The sequence below is a fragment of the Megascapheus bottae genome, chromosome 1 (genome assembly GCF_031878675.1).
Source record: "Megascapheus bottae isolate mThoBot1 chromosome 1, mThoBot2.hap1, whole genome shotgun sequence".
Taxonomy (NCBI): domain Eukaryota; kingdom Metazoa; phylum Chordata; class Mammalia; order Rodentia; family Geomyidae; genus Megascapheus; species Megascapheus bottae.
In genome coordinates, this window is record NC_143509.1 from 49646547 (window position 1) to 49666459 (window position 19913).

The window sequence follows — 19913 nt, forward strand, 5'->3', positions numbered from 1 at the left end:
TGTAATGCTAGCTAATCAGGAGGCTGAGATCTGTGGATCAAAATTCAAAGTCAGCTCAGGCGGGAAAGTTATGAGATTCCTATCAAATGCATTTGAAATATATTGAATTACAGGATTGCCAGCCTCCTTCAAATAGTTTGGATGCTAATATATTATTCTGTCATTTGGGAAAAGAAATGATGACTGTCCTTGTGTCTTTGAACATCAACGCTAGGAAGACATGGAGTAGTTCAGGCTGAGCACTGTCTTGGTGGAATTAGCTCTTCAGGGGGTAATGAGACATTGTTAAAAATTAAGATGTTTGAAGTCAAGCCCTGGTAGCTTACCCATAAGCTAAGGTAGTCTTACTGTTAGACTAGATTCTTAGGAGGAGGAACCCTGGAGGACTGTGATTTGAAGCAAGCCTGGACAGAAGTGTTGTGAAATTCCATCCCTCAAATGATTATTTGCTGATTAGCAAACCTGGGCTGAAAGCATGCCTAACGTGGCAGTGTTGCAGAAACAAGCTGAGCAAACTGAGTGCACAGCCCAGAACTACCAAATTAAAGAAAAGAAAGAAAATTAAAATAGCTGAGCTAACCTAGGCATGGATGACTCCCACCTGTAATCCTAGCTATTCAGGAGGCTGAGACCTGAAGATATCCAGCCCAGTAAGGAAAGTCTATGAGATTCTTATCTCGAATTAACTACTAGAAAACCAGAAGTGGTCCTGAAGCTCAAAGTGGTAGAGCACTAGCCTTGAGCTGAGGACCAGATTTCAAGCCCCATAATTGACAAAAAACAAAAAGATAATTGAATTCTTGGTGGAAAATACAGACTTGAAATATTTCTCGTTTTCTGTTCAAAAGAGAAAATTTGTGAGGAGATCCAAGCATTCACACATTTCTCTAATTTCCTTTAAAAGAACTGTTACCTACTGTTTCTTGTACAAGAAATGAAATCTTATCCAATCTGCCCACCTTTACTGGATCTTTATTAATTTACACACAGACTTTGACTTCTTTTGTCAAAACCTTGTTTCTTTTTTTATAATTTCTGATCAATTCACGTAATTTTTCCAGCTATTCTGGAAATTCATTTTTCTATGTTATTATTTTTGTTTATTTTCCCTTAATTCTTTTTTTTTTACCTTTGCCCTCTATTTCTCCCATCTTTCCTCCTTTTTTCTCCTTTTTCACTAACAGAGAATAGAACCCAAGTTATGGAAGACTGATTTCCATTTAATTTGTTTTTATCAGTTAGAAAAACAAGAACATTTCCTGGAGGCCAACGATGCTGAATATCCTATGTTGTGGATGGGCTATCCTTATCCCATTCAAACAAATGAGGTAAGCTTGCATTTCAAATTTTAAAATTGGACTTCTGAGAAATTATTTCTGCAATTACTTCCAAGATGGAAGAAATAAGGCGACAAGTTGTAGTCTTTATGTGGTAATAGCAAGAAGATCCTGAGTGAAGGCCAGCCCACAAAAAATTAGTGAGACTCAATCCCAAAACAAAGATATAAAAGAGAGGGCTGGACTGAATTCATATTTTAGTGTCACCAAAAAAAAAAAAAGAAATTGTTCTTGGAACAGTGTTTGGACCTATCCGTTTCATCCTATAAGGACAGAGTAGGTGCTATTTATGCGAAACAGGTCCTCCTGAGACATTAAACCTACTAACTCCTTGATATTAGTTTCCCAATAATAAATTTATCTTGTTTATGAATTAAAAAAGAACCCAGAGGGCTGAAAGATATAGCTTATGATAGAGTGCTTACCTGGCAGGGAAGAGGCCCTAGGTTCAATCACCAGTAAAACCAAGAGACATGAATGAAGTATACATCCCAGCTTTCAAGTCCCTAGTCCAGTAGTGACACATGCCCTTTCTAGAGATGTCTACTTGCCAGAAGTAGTCATGGGCTGCCGCCAACCAGACAAGTCAGACTGGTTTAAAAAACAAAATAAAAAACAACAAAAAATACACTAAATATAAACCACACCCTCTACCGAAGTGAATACTTTGATCTTGACTAAAAAAATAAATGTAAACAAAAGAAAACACATTAAGCTATACTAATCCCTTTCTTAAAGAAAAGGCCTTCTGGAAAATGCTAACTAGTCTTTACATTGTGGGTTGAGAAGAGCTCTCAATATTTTTGCTTTTTTTATATATATTTTTATTCTTTTTTTAAATTTTTTTTGCCAGTCCTGGGCTTGAGCTCAGGGCCTGAGCACGGTCCTTGGATTTTCTCAAGGCTAGAGCTCTACCACTTGAGCCTCAGAACCACTTCTGGCTTTTTTCTATGTATGTGGTACTGAGGAATTGAACCCGGGTCTTTGTACATGCTAGGCAAGCACTCTACCACTAGGCCAAACTCCCAGTCCCTCTCATATATTTTTTATTGTAATTAATAGAAGGGTTACATTATATTCATCAGATAGAAGGTACATTACTTCAAAACAATGGTACCCTTTCTCATGTCTTGGTCCCCATTTCCCTCCCCCCATCCCCACCCCTCATCTTGTTTTCCCCCCTTCTCTATCCTGTTCCAAATAACCAAATAAGCATATATACAATATATCAGATAACAAGGTAAAATACTGTAACAATATGAGATAACCAAGCAAAACCAGCAAAAGACGTGAGAGATAACATAGTACATTAAGGACAACAATCACTCATTATATGGCTTTAGTTTCTATATCCTGGAGGTCCTTTCATTTAGTGTCATACTGTATGGCCTTATATATCTAGGTTTTGCTCTATTGTAAATCTCTGCTAGGAGAACCCAAGGTTTCTACTGATTAAGACAAATGAGGGTATTTATACACAATGGAATTCTATGCTGGTGTCAGAAAGAACGCCATCTCAATATTTTTGCATAGTCTGTTCTGGAACTATATTCACCTGATACCTGTCTCTTGTAAAGCTAGGATTTTAGCTATTTACTACTGTGCCCAGTAGAGATAAGTTTGTTGGTTATAGCCTACTAATTTCTAAGAATAATTAATTTGTCCATTGTATTGTTTGCCCTAGTTTGACAATGCCTGAAATTTCTGTTTTTCTTCCATTAGCCTTGGAGGCCTCTCCAGCTCAGGGGAATGATTCCTTCATGAATTGCACATTTTTCTCAGGTCTCTCAAAACTTTTCAGAGGTTGAAAGTGCAAGTTTATTGTTTTAAAGTTCCTATTTTTTTTTTATTATTTTAAGCAACAACATTCTCTTGACCATGGCACTTGTCAAAAATTTAGAAAGCTGCCAGTCACCTGGGGCTCACACCTGTAATTCTTGTCACTCTGGAAGCTGAGATTTGAAGACTGTGGTGAGAAACCAATGTGGGAAGGTGTGTCCTTATCTCCAATTAACCACAGAAAGCCAGAAGTGAAACTGTAGATGAAGTGATAGAGCTGTAACCCTGAGCACGAAGGTTCAGGGACAGCATCCAAGTCCCAGGACTGTCAAAGGAAAAAAAAAAGCAATAAAATAAAAACTGGAAAGCTTATGAACTGCTTTCTTCACATAACTGTTTTGTGGGTAATACATTTTTTATTTCTTTGACAATGTGTTCACCAGCTAATCCAAGCTGGATCACTTGATCTTATTGCCTCAGCCTCCTGTGTGGTGGAATTATAGGTATAGAACACTATGCCCAGTACTCAAAATATTTAGATTATTTTTTCACTCTAATATATCAGCTTTCTGGAAGCTATTTGGAATATCTCTTAAAGACCACATGCTTAGTGTGAATTATTTCTGGAATTATTTATTCCAATTGATATTTACCAAACCTCTGTTTCCTAAATCATTTAATAATCTCATTTCAGGATGTTCAGTATTTAGAAGCAATTAGCTCTTTCAGTCTTTTTGAACTTCTTTATTATTATTATTTTTTACTGTGAAATCACCATTTCCTTCCTGGGCTCATTAAACTCTTTTTATTTGTGGTGAATCCTAACCTAAATGCAACTTTTAATCTATGTCCAATTTTCTGTTTGCCAATCTTTTCTTCTAGAAATTTAAGAGACAGATGGTCAATAAATATATAGCTGTTGCAGATACAACTTTGCCATATTTGCTACCTTTTTGTAAAATATTTCCAAACCTATAGGAATAGTTTCTTATTCCACTAATGGGTTGGTAAACCTGCTTCAAATTGTAGGTACTTCTCAGAATAAGAGCTCACTCTGACTTTGTCAATTTGCATATTGGTATGTGCTTGGCAGATAATATTATCAAAAACAACCTTAAAATCTCTGGAGTGTAGCTTCCTGTGTTATTTTAAGTTTATATGATAAAGTTTCCTATGTTGAGTTAGGTTTACACAAAACTGGAATATTCTGATTTATTCTCCTCTTCTTCCTACCTAAACTATGTGGAACACACGCTCTTCCTTTTCCTTTGCATGATAGGAGAGGCTCAGAGGATGTAAATTTCTCTTCTTACTGCTAGAACTAAGTACATAATTCAATTTATGTGTGGTTGAGGGCACCTAGGAAAGGTAACAGTGTTCAAGGAATTGAACATTGTTTTTACTGTAGACCTTATAGGCTTATTATACCATGCACAACAAAATCCCCTTGTGACTTGAGTAAACCTTTGGTATAGAACCAGGAGTTTGTAGAAGCAACACAGATTGGAAGCATACATTTGATATTTGTGAGCAAATTCATAGTTGGCATTGTGAGATTGTCTGGGATTAAATCCAGGTAGAGATAGAGAGGTAATGCATTCAAGGATTGAAGTCCAGATGACTACAGGGCTGGAAATTAGGCAGATGAGAATCAGCAAAAGGGGCCAAGTAGGAACAATTACCAAGAAAGGAGGCAACAAGGAAAACAGTGTGCAAAATCCCAGTAAAGACACCATTTTGCATGTGGTAGGAACCAAGTAAATATCTATGATGATGGATATGTGAAGTAGATGATTAGGTCAAGTCACAAAAACAACTCATATTACTGTGAAGTTACTGGTAGTGGCTGAAATAAAAATTGATCCCCATGAACAATCAAATTTCAAAACAAGACGGATCCAGAAACCTAGGTGAAGGCATTAAGAATTTATATTGCTGTGAGACACTATAATTTTCTTTTTTTCATATAATTTTATTGTAATTAATAGAAGGGTTACATTATATTCACCAGATAGAAGGTGAATTACTTCGCAAACATTGATACCTTTTCTCATGTCTTGGTCCCCATTTCCCTCCCCTGATCCCCACCCCTCATCTTGTTTTTCCCCCTTCCCTATCCTATTTCAAATAACCAAATAAGCATATATACAATATATCAGATAACAAGGTGAAATACTGCAATCATATGAGATAACCAAGGGACAGCAAAAGAGGAGAGAGATAACATAGTACATTAAGGACAACAATCACTCATTATATGGCTTTAGTTTCTATATCCTGGAGTCCTTTCATTTAGCGTCATCCTATATGGCCTTATGTATCTAGGTTTTGCTCTATTGTAAATCTCTGCTAGGAGAGTCCAAGGTTTCTACTGATTCTGACAAATGAGGGAAACCATTGAGGCTGTTCCTTAGAGTCTGGCTTACTTCACTTAATATGATTTTTTTCTAAGTCTTTCCATTTCCTTACAAATGGGGAGATGTCATTCTTTCTGATAGCAGCATAGAATTCCGTTGTGTATAAATACCACATCATCAACTGAGGGGCATTTGGGTTGGTTCCATATCTTTGCTACGGTAAATAGTGCTGCAATGAACATCTTTGTGCTAGTGGATTTAGTCTGTCCTTGTTTCTGGACGATTGGGTAAATGCCAAGTAGTGGAATTGCCGGGTCATTGGGGAGCTCTATGGTTAGTCTTTTGAGGAAACTTCATATTGCTTTCCATAGTAGTTGAATGAGTTTGTACTCCCACCTATAGTGTAGTAGCGACCTCTCCTGGCCACATCACCACCAGCATCTGTTGTTAATAGATTTCTTGATCCTGGCCATTCTAACTAGAGGGAGGTGGAATCTTAGAGTTGGTTGGATTTGCATTTCTTTTATGGCCAGAGATGTCGAGCATTTATTCATGTGTCCATAGACCATTCTTATTTCTTCTTCAGAGAAGACTCTCTTTAAGTTTTTGGCCCATCTTTTAATGGGAGAGATACTAAAATTTTCTCTCTCTCTGTCTCTGTCTCTGTCTGTGTCTCTGTCTCTCTCTCTCTCTGTCTCGGTCTCTCTCCCTCTCCCTCTCCGTCTCCCTCCCTCCCTCCCTCCCTCCCTCTCCCTCCCTCTCCCTCCCTCTCTCTCTCTCTCTCTCTCTCTCTCTCTCTCTCTCTCTCTCTCTCTCTCTCTCTCTCTCTCTCTCTCTCTCTCTCCTCTCCCTCTCTCTGTGTGTGTGTGTTTCCTTGTATTGGGGCTTGAACTCAGTGTTTTGGCACTGTCCCTTAGCTTTTTGGCTCATGACTGGTGCTCTACTATTTGAGCCACAGCTGTACTTCTGACTTTTTTTGGTAGTTAAATGGTTTTATGGACTTTGTTTCTAGGACTAGGTTTGAGCCACAATCCTCAGATCTCAACCTTCTGAGTAGCTAAGATTATAGGAGTGAGCCACCAGCACCCAGTTTGTTATTTTCTTTAATCGTTTAGAGTATAATTAATAAGTTACAATCAATACTATCAACCTCACCATCAGTTATCCACCATTGGACTAAAATCAGGCCACATGGGAGCAAGGTAGACAGACATCAAGCGGCATCTAGATACTAGCTGCATTTTGTTTATATAAATGAAAAATGATACGCAAACCTTGGGAGCTAACTGTTGGCAAGACCACTTGGAGCAGCTCCTTTCAAGAAGATCCAGAAAACTTTCTAAACTTTAGCCTATTGCACACTTAATTGAACCATTCATGTGGTGTGTATCTTATCTATGAGAGGATTTTTAGCTTTGTGCCAAAGATATTCAAAGATAGCTAAAAGAACGGCATGCTCAGTGAGAGTGATGTTCCACAGCATACTATAAAAAGATTAGATTCGTGGGCCAAGTGCTTCTGCTCTATGTCTGAAAATAGACTACCGGTCTCACTGGGTTTCCGTGTGGTTTTGTATAAGGAAAGCTAGCTGTGACCCCTGTAGAAATCAGAAGTTGATTCTGAAACCCTGTGCATATGTGAGTGTGTGATAACAGTTTAGAGAGACTAGTTGGAGTGGGTAAGCTAATGGACTTTGGTTTACTTATTTGTTTACTTTGAACTGGGCCTTAAAACTCAGGGCTTTTCTTGCTAACATCTGGTGTACTTACTTGTGCGGGACAGCTCCACTCCTAGATTTTCTTTGTAATTAATTGGGGATATGAGTGTCTTGGCATAAGCTATCTGTACCTGGTTTATTGTTTATTTAAATGAAGAATATAGCTATTCTAAGAACTTTTAATTTTACTAAGATATTGCTACTCAGTTCAGGCTTGGCCTTGAATTTCTTCTTAGACTACCAAGGACTGGCATTATGGATGTGCACTAACATACCTAGCTCAAAAGATCTTAGTTTTTAAAAGAAACTAGATATCAAAAATTTGGAGAAATTTATAAGTAGTTAGATAAAGCTGCTGTAAACTAGATGAGTAATTATAAACAGACCATAGAATACTGGGAATGATTTACTTTATGTACCTGAAAGACTGAAATGCTGTAAACTTTGGGTTGCTTTGTCTGAAGCATTATTTTATGACCAGATGATGAGGTCCCAATGTTGTTTGATGGTTAATTTAGTTAACTGTTATGTGCTGGTTTGCAAGATGATCTTTAACCTCTGTTTCTTTCTCTTTCCTCAAGAAACAGAATACACTTATCATTGTCTTTACTTATGTGACTTCCTCTTTAGAATTTCAGTTAGCCCAGAAGTAAAATAGAAAGATGGGCTCACAGGTCAATCTCCCCTGTTCTCTGTGGTATATGTGGTATATTATATGCATAACAATGTTTACTGGTGCTGTACAATAAGACTTTTCTGTGTCCTGATCATTTTCTAATTTCTATTCAGCAATGGATAGAAGGCATTTGCTTGCATTTGCTATGTGGCTAATATGATACGGAAGAGGATTTCCACATTTGTTAAATTTTAGTTAATTAATTGCCAACTTGTCTTTAAGTAGTTGTACAAAGGAGTTTCAGTTTAGCATAGAATTACATCCTGGTCACTGTCACCTCTTCATTCTCCTTCAACTCTCCTAATTCCACCTTTTTAAGTTAATTTAAAGATGCATAGAAATCTAACAACTATCATTTGGGAGATTTTTCAACAAAACTTTTTTTCTTACTGAAGTATATATAGATTTTTATTCAAATGTAAGTTTTCATAGAATGTGTTTCTAATAATGAATTTGTTTCGTTTTCTTTAGCTTGCTTTTGGGAATATTGTGTTTAAAGCTTTTCGTGTGGATGCAAAACTGATGAACATCAGAAATACATCACACAGAGACACACACATGCATATTGTGTACATCCTGATGAAAGATAGTGGATGTTTCAAGCATAAAGAGCAGTACCATGTATTCTGAATATTATTTTTTTCTCTTTACTAATTTGTTGGCATACACATTACAATATGCTTGATGTTTAAGTGTGAATAATTTAACAGACTCATTGCAGTTTTGACTAAGATGAGGCTTTTCAGATGATTTTTGAGCATGAGTTGCGAGTAGTGTATGTATTGTATATTTTGATAGATTGTCTACATACAATCTCATGGTGATGATGATGTTGATGAACTGTCAATTAAAACATCTTAAAGGGCATCTTGGAAAGTGAAAATAAATTATAATGTCTTAATTTGTATGGGGAGTATGTAATACTGCTCACTCCTTTCTATGATATTGTTGCCAACTTCTTTTTGTTCATTAGAACACCTGTCTTTCAGCCTACTAAACATACGAATACATTACTTACATGCAGCAATATAGAATTATTGGAGTCTGAGAGAAAGAAATAATGTCTATAAAAGTTTACTGTCAAATTCTCATTTTGGCCTTCCTCACAATGTCAGAAACCATTAGAGATATCCCATATGCCTGTGAGAGGCTAGTAGACGTGTGCTAAAATCTAACAACAGATCCTCAAATGAATTGGTTTTTCCTAGGTAGGTTTTTATTTTAGGTAATGTTCATGCATATATATGAACATATTTATTTAATTATTACAAGAACGTAGTTTAACCTTAATTTCTATCCATCACCTATGCTGGCGTAAAAGTATTATCTAGTGTCTTTGTAAAAATTATCTTTACAAGGTTGAGCAGAGGAGTTGACATCTTAATGAAGCAGTTTGTGAATACAGTTAATCTTGGTATCACTCCTTTCAGTACTCTCATCCTCTTTCAACTCACCACTTTGCTTACGTTATTTCATTTTGTGGTCTATACAATGAATTCTTGACTGCATTCTTTCCATGTTTTTCCCTTCATTTGCTTATCCCTCTCTCCCCTTGGCTCTACACACTCCTCTTGTAAGTACTTGTGCTTTAGCTTTGACTTTGTCTTTATAAAAAGGTGTACGAGCTCTTCATAACATCTATTACAGTTCAGTTAATTTATTTGGAACTGCTTTGTATGCTACCCAGCATGTCCGTTTATAGATTTATAGGCACATTTTATCTTCCACTAATGAGAGAAGCCATGCGACCTTTGTTTCTTTGGGTCTGGCTTATTTCACTTGATAGAATTTCCAAGTCTTTCCATTTCCTTGTAAATGGTAAATCGTCATTCTAATGGATAGGTAAAATTCCATTGTGTTCCTAGGCCACATTTTCTTAATTCCTTTGTCCAAGAAGGGACATGTGGGCTGATTTCATATTTTGGCTATATATGTCAAATAGTGCTGTCGTGAACATGGTTTTCCTGGTGACTCTACTGTACACGTGTTGTGATCTATTAGATAAATGCTCAGAATTGCTAGGTCATAGTGAAGTTCTATGTTTAGTTTTTTGAGTAACCTCCATATTGTTTTCCCGTGTGGTTTTCCAAGCCTACTTTCCCACCAACAGTGTAGTAAGAGTTCTCTTCTGGCTGCATCCTCTTTAGCATTTTTTATTGTTTTCTTGATAATGGCCATTCTGACTGTGGTGACGTAGAATCAGTGTTGTTATGCTCAAATATCTTCATAATAAAAGGTTAATAATTGTGCAAATATCTGATACATATGCATACATTGCATTATTTACAATATGGAAAAAATTCAGGTTTATCTATATAATATGAATTGTGTGGTGCTTAAAGATGCAGTGATATCATGAGATTGGATGAACAATACTGTTAAATTAAAAATGTAAAAACATATAAATGCAGACATATTGAACATATTATATATATTGAATAAACAATACTGTTTAAACTAAGTATATATGTGTATATATATATATATATAGTGACCAATTGGGAAATAGGCTTACAGTGCTCCCTAAACATTTGATTAGGAATAATTCATATGTACATAATAAATATTAGCAGTGTGATGTCAGAAGATATTTCTGTGGATTAAGAGCAGTTATGAACACAAACATGATGTTATAAAGAAATTGGAAAACTCCCACTTTCATCATCTCATGTTTAATAACTTTGAGTAAGGTGAACATTTACAAGTCTTTTAAACCATTCATATAAAGCTCCGAGTGCCTGTTTCCCCCGCCCCGAAGATTCTATTAAGTCCTTTTGAAACATTTTACTTTAAGAAATTCAATTTTCTAAAGCTATACGTGGTTTAATAGCTGAAATTAGAAGACACTGTAAGTAATCCTTTTATGGAACATGTAGTTAGAAATGAACATCCTTTGTGAAAATCTGGCCACATGGAGATCTCAGAAAGTCTTGCCCACATGCTCATTTGCTCTACGGAGTTTTACACAGGAACAATGAAAATAAAGTAATGTATTGTTTTAGAATAGAGCAAAACATTCATTCCAGTTTGTGGCCAACCCGTAGAGTCTAGTGGAATTATTGACAGCCAATGTATAGAACTAATAAAATGAGATGAGTCGTCACAGTCTTATTGGAAATGATGATTTAATTTAGTTATATTGAAGAGACCCTATTTAAACTAGTGTATTGCTATCTTATTTTCTATTCTTCATAAAGTAGTGATGGAATCGAAATATGAAATAGAATAGTTATAAGAGAAGAAAAAATATTTCAGTTTGCTTTGCCAAAATTTAGTGCATGCATTTTTAGATAAGCCCATTACCCACTGGAATGATGGAACATAATCAATATGTTCTCTTAATTAAACTGAATGCTGTAGTGCAATTTTGAATAAAAAATTAGAAAGTCAATTTGTTAATCTTATTTACTTGCCAGAGAAAGTTTTTGGCTAAAATAGATATCTTTTGTCAAAACACAAAGCAACACTGAATGGATCAGTTACTTGGAAATACTCAGTTGGGAGAAAAAGGAAAGAAATAGCTTTAAAGAAATGAGAAACATTTTCATAGTGCATCAGAAGGTTAGACAGAAAAGATAAGCAATTACTTCTTAAATAATTCTTTCAAACTCTTGAGCCCTCCAGGAGTTTTGCCCAGGTCACATAATTATCAACCTAACACAAATTTATGAAGAACGTTATTGGTTATCTTACTCAAAGTTCCTTTCTCTTTGCTACAATTCTCTATTACAACTGAAAGGAAAATTCATTTTTTTAAAAATTTACACTGGAGATTCTCAACATTTAGACAATTTCCTGTAAAAGCTAAGAAATGACACATAAAGTCATTGTATATTCTAAGTAATATACATGTCCATTTTTACTTGAATTTATCAGATCATTGAAAAGTGGATTTCTAAAAAAACATTATGGATAACTGAAAAATAATCTTTTAAGATGGTCAATTATTTAGTTCAAGATTTTTGGTTTGTCGGATGCGTTTTCTTCACTATGTTGTTCAGCAGATCAGCAGTTCCTTAATAGTTTAACCATTAAAATGTGTTAAAAGACTTCATTGAAGCATCCTCCATATTTCTGTGTAATTTTGCACAGGGAAGTTTCACCTGCAAAAGTAAAGGTTGAAATTATTAAAGGTAATTAAGGACTCTAGAGAATAGGTGAAAAGACCTAAAAAAGAACTACATTTCTAATTACATGTCGGTGCACTTTTTTTTCATTTACATGACCTAGTCTCCTTATGAAGATAATAAAGCAAAATGATAAATTCATACGAAGATAAATTCAAGCAAGTATTTTGCATGAATGATTTAAGGATTTATGCTCAAATTTGATAAATAAAAATTATAACACCTCTCTCTCCTTTCTTCATAAGTCTATTGTCATTTGTTTTTATTGATAAAAAGCCATTGCCATGTCGAAAAGATAAATGATAAAGAAAATTTGTGTATTATTTTCTATTTATTAACAGTGACACATTGATAATTGTAGTTTTCTTGTGTTAAAATAATCCAGCATTTTTCTTGAGGAAATATATTAACAGGATAGATCAGTCAATGTATGCCTCACATTATTAAAAGAATAGACTTTATGTACATAGCCATCAGGACAACCTTCAGTGGTCAGTTTTCTAATTTCATGAATAATATCCTCAGGACAACCTTCAGTGGTCAGTTTTCTAATTTCATGAATAATATCCTGAAGAAATTGTTAATTGCATTAAGGGAAACAATGACACCCTCCAAAATATCTCTCTTTGAATCTAAGTTGCTTAGAAAAAAGGCCTACTAAAATCTCAAAAAATATGCACAATATTATCCATTTGGAAAAGAGAAGACATATATCATCAGGTTATCATCATTACTAAGATATGTACTATCAGAGAAGAGATGGACGATAGGTTTGGAAACTCTCACATAGCCGCTGTACCTAGGTTTGGCCTCAAACCAAACCACACATCTATGATTAGGTACTAGTTTCACTTGGAGTAAGAAGTCTCAAAATCCAAAAGGTGAAAATGTACAACTAAACATTCTGATATACACAACATTTCGACATCTGCAGAAATAAAAGATCTCCAGAATTTGTCTCAGATTTCGATTTGTCTCAGAAATGTGCGATCAGAACATTAGCACCCTGTCATGACAATTCAGCAGTAGCACCTAACAAGTTATAACAGGTTATGAAGAGGATGCTGGTATCGAAGATTAAAGGCCTTGGTCACCTACGACCTACTAGGATCTGCTAAAAATTTTCTCTGACATCACTAGTTTTCTGAACATTTATGTTCATTGCAGCACTATTCACCATAGTCAAATTATGAAACAGCCCAAATGACCCTCAGTGGATGAATGGATTAAGAATCTGTGGTATCCATGCAGAATAGAAGTTTACAAATCCATTAGAAAGAATGATATTGTACCATTAGTAAGGAAATGGAAAGACTTGGAAAAATTATATTAAGTGAACTGGAGTCAAACCCAGAGAAAGTTTGCATGGTTTCTCTCACTAGTGGTGCACGATATGCCTAAGGAATTATAAGCAAACATGCTTGGTTGTATGTGAGCAGTTCCAAATGAATTAACTGTAATGGACACCATAGAAAACTCAAATATCACAAATCTTTTAGAAAAACAAATTCAAAGCCCAACAAAATAAGCACCAAGAAGTGGGCACTTGCTTGCAAGGGGTAGGGCCACAGGGAAAGATGTAGCCAATGAAGTAGGGAAGAAGGGAAGGGTGAAGCTGAGAAGACATTGTATGTATCACAAAATTAGGAAATTTTTGAAAGGAGTAACATAGAACAAGATGGATTCTACTTATTTACGGTTTTGTGAAATGACTTTGCCCTTGTACAACTATTTAGAGATAAACTTTAAAAATCTGACTTTGTTGCTTGTTACATGGCATATATGATTATTTGAAATAGGGAAGGGAAAGGGGAAAACAATGATTGGGAGGGGATGAAGAGAGGGTAACGGGGACTAAAACATGAGAAGTGGTATCAATCTGTGAGAAGTAATGCACCTACGATCTGACAAATGTAACTGTAACCCCTCTACACATTAGCCCAACAATAATAAAAAAAAGAAATTGGCATTAAACTGATTTTGAGTACTTAATTTGAAACTATGTAAGGTATGAACATCTTAAAGCTTGTTTAGTAAGAACATTATTTAATAAGTCTTAAATTTTGTGTAGTAAGTCAGGCACATATTGCATCCATGTTGTGTGTGTGTGTGTGTGTGTGTGTGTGTGTAAACTTTTAGGCTTGAACTTATGGCCTGGGCACTATCTCACTAGCTCAAAGCTAGATTTCTACCACTAGAGTCACACCTCATTTCATATATCCATATTTCATTCTAAAGGTAGTGTGATAGTAGGAAATAATGGAGTGCAAATAGTGCTTTGAAAATTCGAATAGAAATCAAAAGACTTATTTTGTGGGGTTTGTTATCTTGACAAGAAGTTAAAAAAAAATCTCTGAGATGTCTTGGTGATAATATGATAGTAATGAATAGAAACATAATGATTGAGACCCTCAATGAACAATACTGACAGAGCAGAGAAAAAACATAATGTTAGAGCTTCTTCTCTAAACATACTCTTCTCTGATATTACTGCCTTTAGGTTTGAATAATGAAGACAGTAGTTGTCAAGAGAAACAACTAAGTCTGTTAAGTGAGGACATCATGCATTTAGATTCCACACACAATGATTCTGAGTATTGCTTTAATTGTATTTTTTACAGCTTCATAGATTTCCTTGGTTTCTGGGATCTAAGAATAGTGTTTATATGAGAATGTCTTTTGTAATTTGTTTTGCATACTTGCTTTGGTTTAATTCAGAAATGTAAAATTCAGAAATGTTAAAACAGAGGTTGATGTCAAGAGTGGTGTATTCGTTCATTTACTCATTTTTGTGCCAGTCCTGGGGCTTGAACTTAGGGATAAGGCATTGTTTCTAAGCTTTTTTTGCTCAAGGCTCACATTTTACCATTGAGTTACAGATCTACTTCTGGCTTTTTTGGTGCTTAATTGGAAATAAAAATCTCTTGGGCTGAATTTGTACTGAAATTTTCAGATCTCAGTCTCTTGAGTAGCTAGGATCCTGGCACCTAACTCAAGCTTATTTTTTTTTTTTTGCCAGTCCCGGGCTTGAGCTCAGGGCCTGAGCACTGTCCTTGGACTTTCTCAAGGCTAGAACTCTACCACTTGAGCCTCAGCACCACTTCTGGCATTTTTTTTCTATATATGTGGTACCAAGGAATCGAACCTGGGTCTCCATGCATGCTAGGCAAGCACTTTAACCACTAGGCCAAACTCCCGGCCCCTCAAGCTTACTTTTTTAAAAAATATTTTCAGGGTTATAATGTTTATTTGTCAATAAACTGAAAGATGTAGGCCTGGATTCAACGGCTTATAGTAGTACTTAGCTAATTCCGACTTAAATGGCAATGTTTTAACAATCTCAAGTAGTTATTACACTTACTATATTTCTTGAAATGAAGGACAAGTAGTTTAATCTGAATTTTTCCTGATAATACTTTTTGAATGGTACATTCTTCACTGTATTTAATACTCCTGTATTGTCATCTAGGAATGGCAGATATCATAAATGAACAAGTATTTGTATTATGATAAAAAAAAAAACTGTCTACTCCTGAAGGCTTTTTTTTTTTTTTTTTGCCAGTCCTGGGCTTGAGCTCAGGCCCTGAGCACTGTTCTTGGACTTTCTCAAGGCTAGAGCTCTACCTCTTGAACCTCAGCACCACTTCTGGCTTTTTTCTATGTATGTGGTACCAAGGAATCGAACCTGGGTCTTCATGCATGCTAGACAAGCCAAACTCCCGGCCCTCTCCTGAAGGCTTTGATGCATTTGAGAAGGGAAAACTTTTTGTTTGTTGTAACTACTGGGAATGAAGGCTTTTGAGAGGAAATACCAATGGGATTGTTTCACATTCATGCATATTTATGAAGATAATTTATTGTGTTAATTGTCATTTTAACTATCAATTGCATATAATAGTCAATAATGACATGTTCTGCAGAAAATAACTAACTCAGTTTTTATTTTTGGAATGAAATATTAATGTGAATTTTTTCAAGGACAAGATGTACTTTGTTTTTTAAAAGTTCCTTTAATTTTTAATGTCAGTATATGAACCGAATAGAGAAATATTTGAAAAGGTGAAATGTAAGATAATAAATCAAACGGGACATACACAAGTAAAAGTACACCAATTAGTCAATTCATCCTTTTTTTTTTTTTTGCCAGTCCTGGGCTCGAGCTCAGGGCCTGAGCACTGTCCTTGGACTTTCTCAAGACTAGAGCTCTACCACTTGAGTCTCAGCACCACTTCTGGCTTTTTCTATGCATGTGGTACCAAGGAATCGAACCCGGGTCTTCGTTCATGCTAGGCAAGCACTCTACCACTAGGCCAAACTCCCGGCCCATTCATCCTTCTTTTATATGGTCTCTATTTATTGTCTTTAATTGTGCTCATATGAATACTTGAACTCAGGGCTTGGATGTTATCTCTTGGTTTTTCTGGTCAAAGCTAGTGTTATCCCACTTTTGAGCCATTATCCCGCTTCTGACTCTTTGGTGGCTAATTGGAGCTAAGAACCTCCTAGACTTTACAGAATTGACTTTGAGCTGAAGTCCTCATAGCTTATGCTCTTGAATACTAGGATGACAGAGCCAACAGCATCTGACTGGCTCTCATTTTTTTTCCTTTTTTTTTGCCAGTCCTGGGCTTGAGTCAGGGCCTGAGCACTGTCCTTGGGATTTCTCAAAGCTAGAACTCAACCACTTGAGCCTCAGCACGACTTCTGGCTTTTATCTACAAATGTGGTACCGAGGAATCGAACCCGGGTCTTCTTGCCTGCTAGGCCAAACTTCCGGCCTGTTTCTCATTTTTTTTTTAATCTCACAAGAATAAGTGTCTTTGTCAGAAATATGATTAGTTAAGGAAAAAAATCAAAATCAAGGGAAAACCAAACCCAAACTTAAGGCGTATTTCTGTTCTATCAATAGCTCCCTCAGACTTCTGGGAAACATGCCCCTTTAAGACATGCCTGTTGTTTGCACTATTTTTTTTTTTTTGCCAGTCATGGGTCTTGAACTTAGGGCCTGGACACTGTCCTTGGACACTTTTTGTCCAGGCTAGCACTCTGCCACTTGAGCCACAGTCCCACATCTGGCTTTTTCTGTGAATGCTTTTCTAGGGATTCAAACCCAGGGCTTCGTGCATTCTAGGTGAGTACTCTACCATAGGCCCCATTCCCAACCTTGTTTGCACTGAAAATTTTTGGGGGGGCACTTTAAAAAAGTTATTATAAAGGCGATGCACTGAGGGGTTACAGTTACATAAGTCAGGTAAACAGTACATTTCTTTTTGAACAATATCCCCTCTCCCTGGCTTTCTTCCAGTTTTTTTTTGAATCCACCTTATCCCCACTCACTGTATTGTTCTTTTTCAACATGGTGTCTTGTGAGTGTCACTGCTGCACTTTTTTTACCCTCTGCCCTGCCATTTCTTTGCTCCCCACTTAACCTTCCCAAAGAAGACAGACTTACATACCAGACAAAAGGCACAGAAATCACAACAACAAAGGGAGAAGTAACAAAAACTTCTTGTGTCAATATCTTAGAATTCCTTCAGTGGTCTCACTGTGTGAATGTCGAGAGTACTGTATAATTTATCATGGCCCAGTGTATTATTTTAAATCATAGAGTGTGTTTACCTGTAGCTCGACAATCTCTGCTTCTCTGCATTTGGCTTATTTTGATTAATATGATTTTTTCCCAAGTCTTTCCATTTCCTTACAAATGATACAATATCATTCTGATGGAAGTGTTGGAATTCCATTGTGTGTGTGTGTGTGTGTGTGTGTGTGTGTGTGTGTGTGTGTGTGTGTATCACATTTTCTTGATCCATTCATCCATTGAGGGACCACAAGCTGACTACATAGTTTTCATATTATTGATAGATGGGAACATGCAATTTGTAAAATTAGCTTAAAACTGATGGCTAAGAATTATTTTAAAAAATCTATAGGCATGTGATTCATGCTTAAATTAAAATAATGGCTATTGAGAAATTAAGATAAATCTTTATTTTAAATGATTCTGAATTAAAGCAGTTATTTTTCTGTGGTAGTCAGAAGAGTGGCTTCTTATGATATCCATGCCATAATTCTTTCAAACTTTTATACAGCAAAATTGACTTTGCAGGCAGGATTAAATTTAAGGTCCTTGAGGTAGGAAGAGCATTGTGTTATTATCTGAGTGGATTCAATCTAGTGACTAGAATCCTTAAGAAGAGATGATAATATGTGTTTTTCTCCATAGACTTTAGGTTTCTGTCCAAACATAATGGGGTTGATACATAATATATATCCATTTTCTCAATATTTTATCATTATATCTATATGAAATGGGTAAGGCAAAAAAAAGCCACTTTACATGGAAGAGAAAATTCAAGGGTAGATATAGACAAGTAGGAAGAGGAACTGAAACACCAAATCTTTTCAGGTGGTTGAAGGACTGAAAAGAGGAAGAAAAAGCAGTTGGGAGATTATGTATGTTAGCATTTCAATAGATGTTGCCAGAAAAATAATCATTTTACTTTTAAAAGGAACATATGATGTGCTTATAAGTTATATAGATCAAAGCACAATGTTTATTGGCCCCTACAACTATTTTTTTCCAAAAAGGGCGATTAAAAATTGTAAAAACAGTGTTTTTCTTTTCTGCTTTACAAGAGTCAGCTCTTTCAAACAAATGAAAGGCAGATGTAGTGGTGTTAAAAGCAAACTAACAACTTCCTCCTTTCTCTTCCTTTTTTTCCCTCATTTCCTTTTATCATTCCAGATTTCATCTGAATGGAAGACTTAAACTGTGGTATCTGTGATCTGCAGTTCTGTTATTCTGAACTTCTACCTCCCTCCCTTTCTCCCACCCTTTCCTCCTTCCTTCCTTCCCCCTTTTTTTGATAAAATAAAATCTACTCTAAGATAATACTGCTATTTTCATCTTTTGGGCTGTTTACTCATTTAGCATATTTATTTGTTACATAATATTTGAATATATCTGTGCATATTTGTATGTTTTTGGTTATACAATGATGAATAAGGTAAATATTACCTCTCAAAGGTTACATTTCACAAAGAATAGAGTTAATCAGTTAATATATTTGAAGACATTTTATACAGTTTTAGCTGCTAGCAGCCCAGTCCAATGGTATTCAAATGACTATATTTTCTACAGCCTGAAAACTTAATAATACCTAAAAAGTTAAATGAAGTGTCTCAGTAGGTAGTATCCTTTCCCTGTATACACATAGTAGTTACAGAAATAGCTTCTAGAAGCATTTACATTTCCCCACAGTAAAGGATGGCAAAGTGGGGAGAGACTTGGATTGTGTGTGGCTTTATTCTAACAATCCATAATTATTTTGATTCATCTTATCACATTTGATGTTGGTTGCTAATGTTTGTGGTATCTATATCAGGAACTTGAAAAACACATGCTAACACAATACATATACTGATCATTTATTTTTTTGCCATTATATGGAAGTGAAAGTTATTTTCATAATACAAACCCAAGTTAAAACTTTCTGTATCATATTAATATATTCAGAAAAACATAACTAGCTTGCAGTGGTTTCAACAGTTTTGCTGATAGGGAATGCACACATACACATAATATTTATAAAGCATGCCTGGATGAGAATATACAGTGCAGAAATAGAGATTAGGTAAAGAAATATCACTAAAATCAACAGTGAAGCACTTGTACATTCTGTGTAGTCCCTCTGGTGACAAAATTATAGTATAGCATGGTTAAAACATAAGCAGTAAAAAGCAAGCTATCTTTTGCTTTTGAAAATATTCTGTATGAAATTTACAAACAGACTATTAAACTTAGATGAAGAGAATGATTGAGTTGATTTAATTACAATGTGGATGTCCTAGGTCAAGCAGAACTTTCTTATTTATATTTTTTGGGTAATTCCATTCCTAAAGTTATTCCAGCATTCT

The 19913-nt window shown here is 35.6% G+C and overlaps 1 long non-coding RNA gene across 1 annotated transcript; it reads left to right on the plus strand.

Annotated features, from left to right (window-relative positions):
* The first annotated feature begins 1239 nt into the window (after nt 1-1239).
* On the plus strand, nt 1240-18890 carry LOC150069117 (uncharacterized). Its single transcript, XR_016535262.1, has 2 exons — nt 1240-1328; nt 18742-18890. It is a non-coding gene; the product is annotated as an uncharacterized LOC150069117 (long non-coding RNA).
* The last annotated feature ends 1023 nt before the right edge of the window (nt 18891-19913 follow it).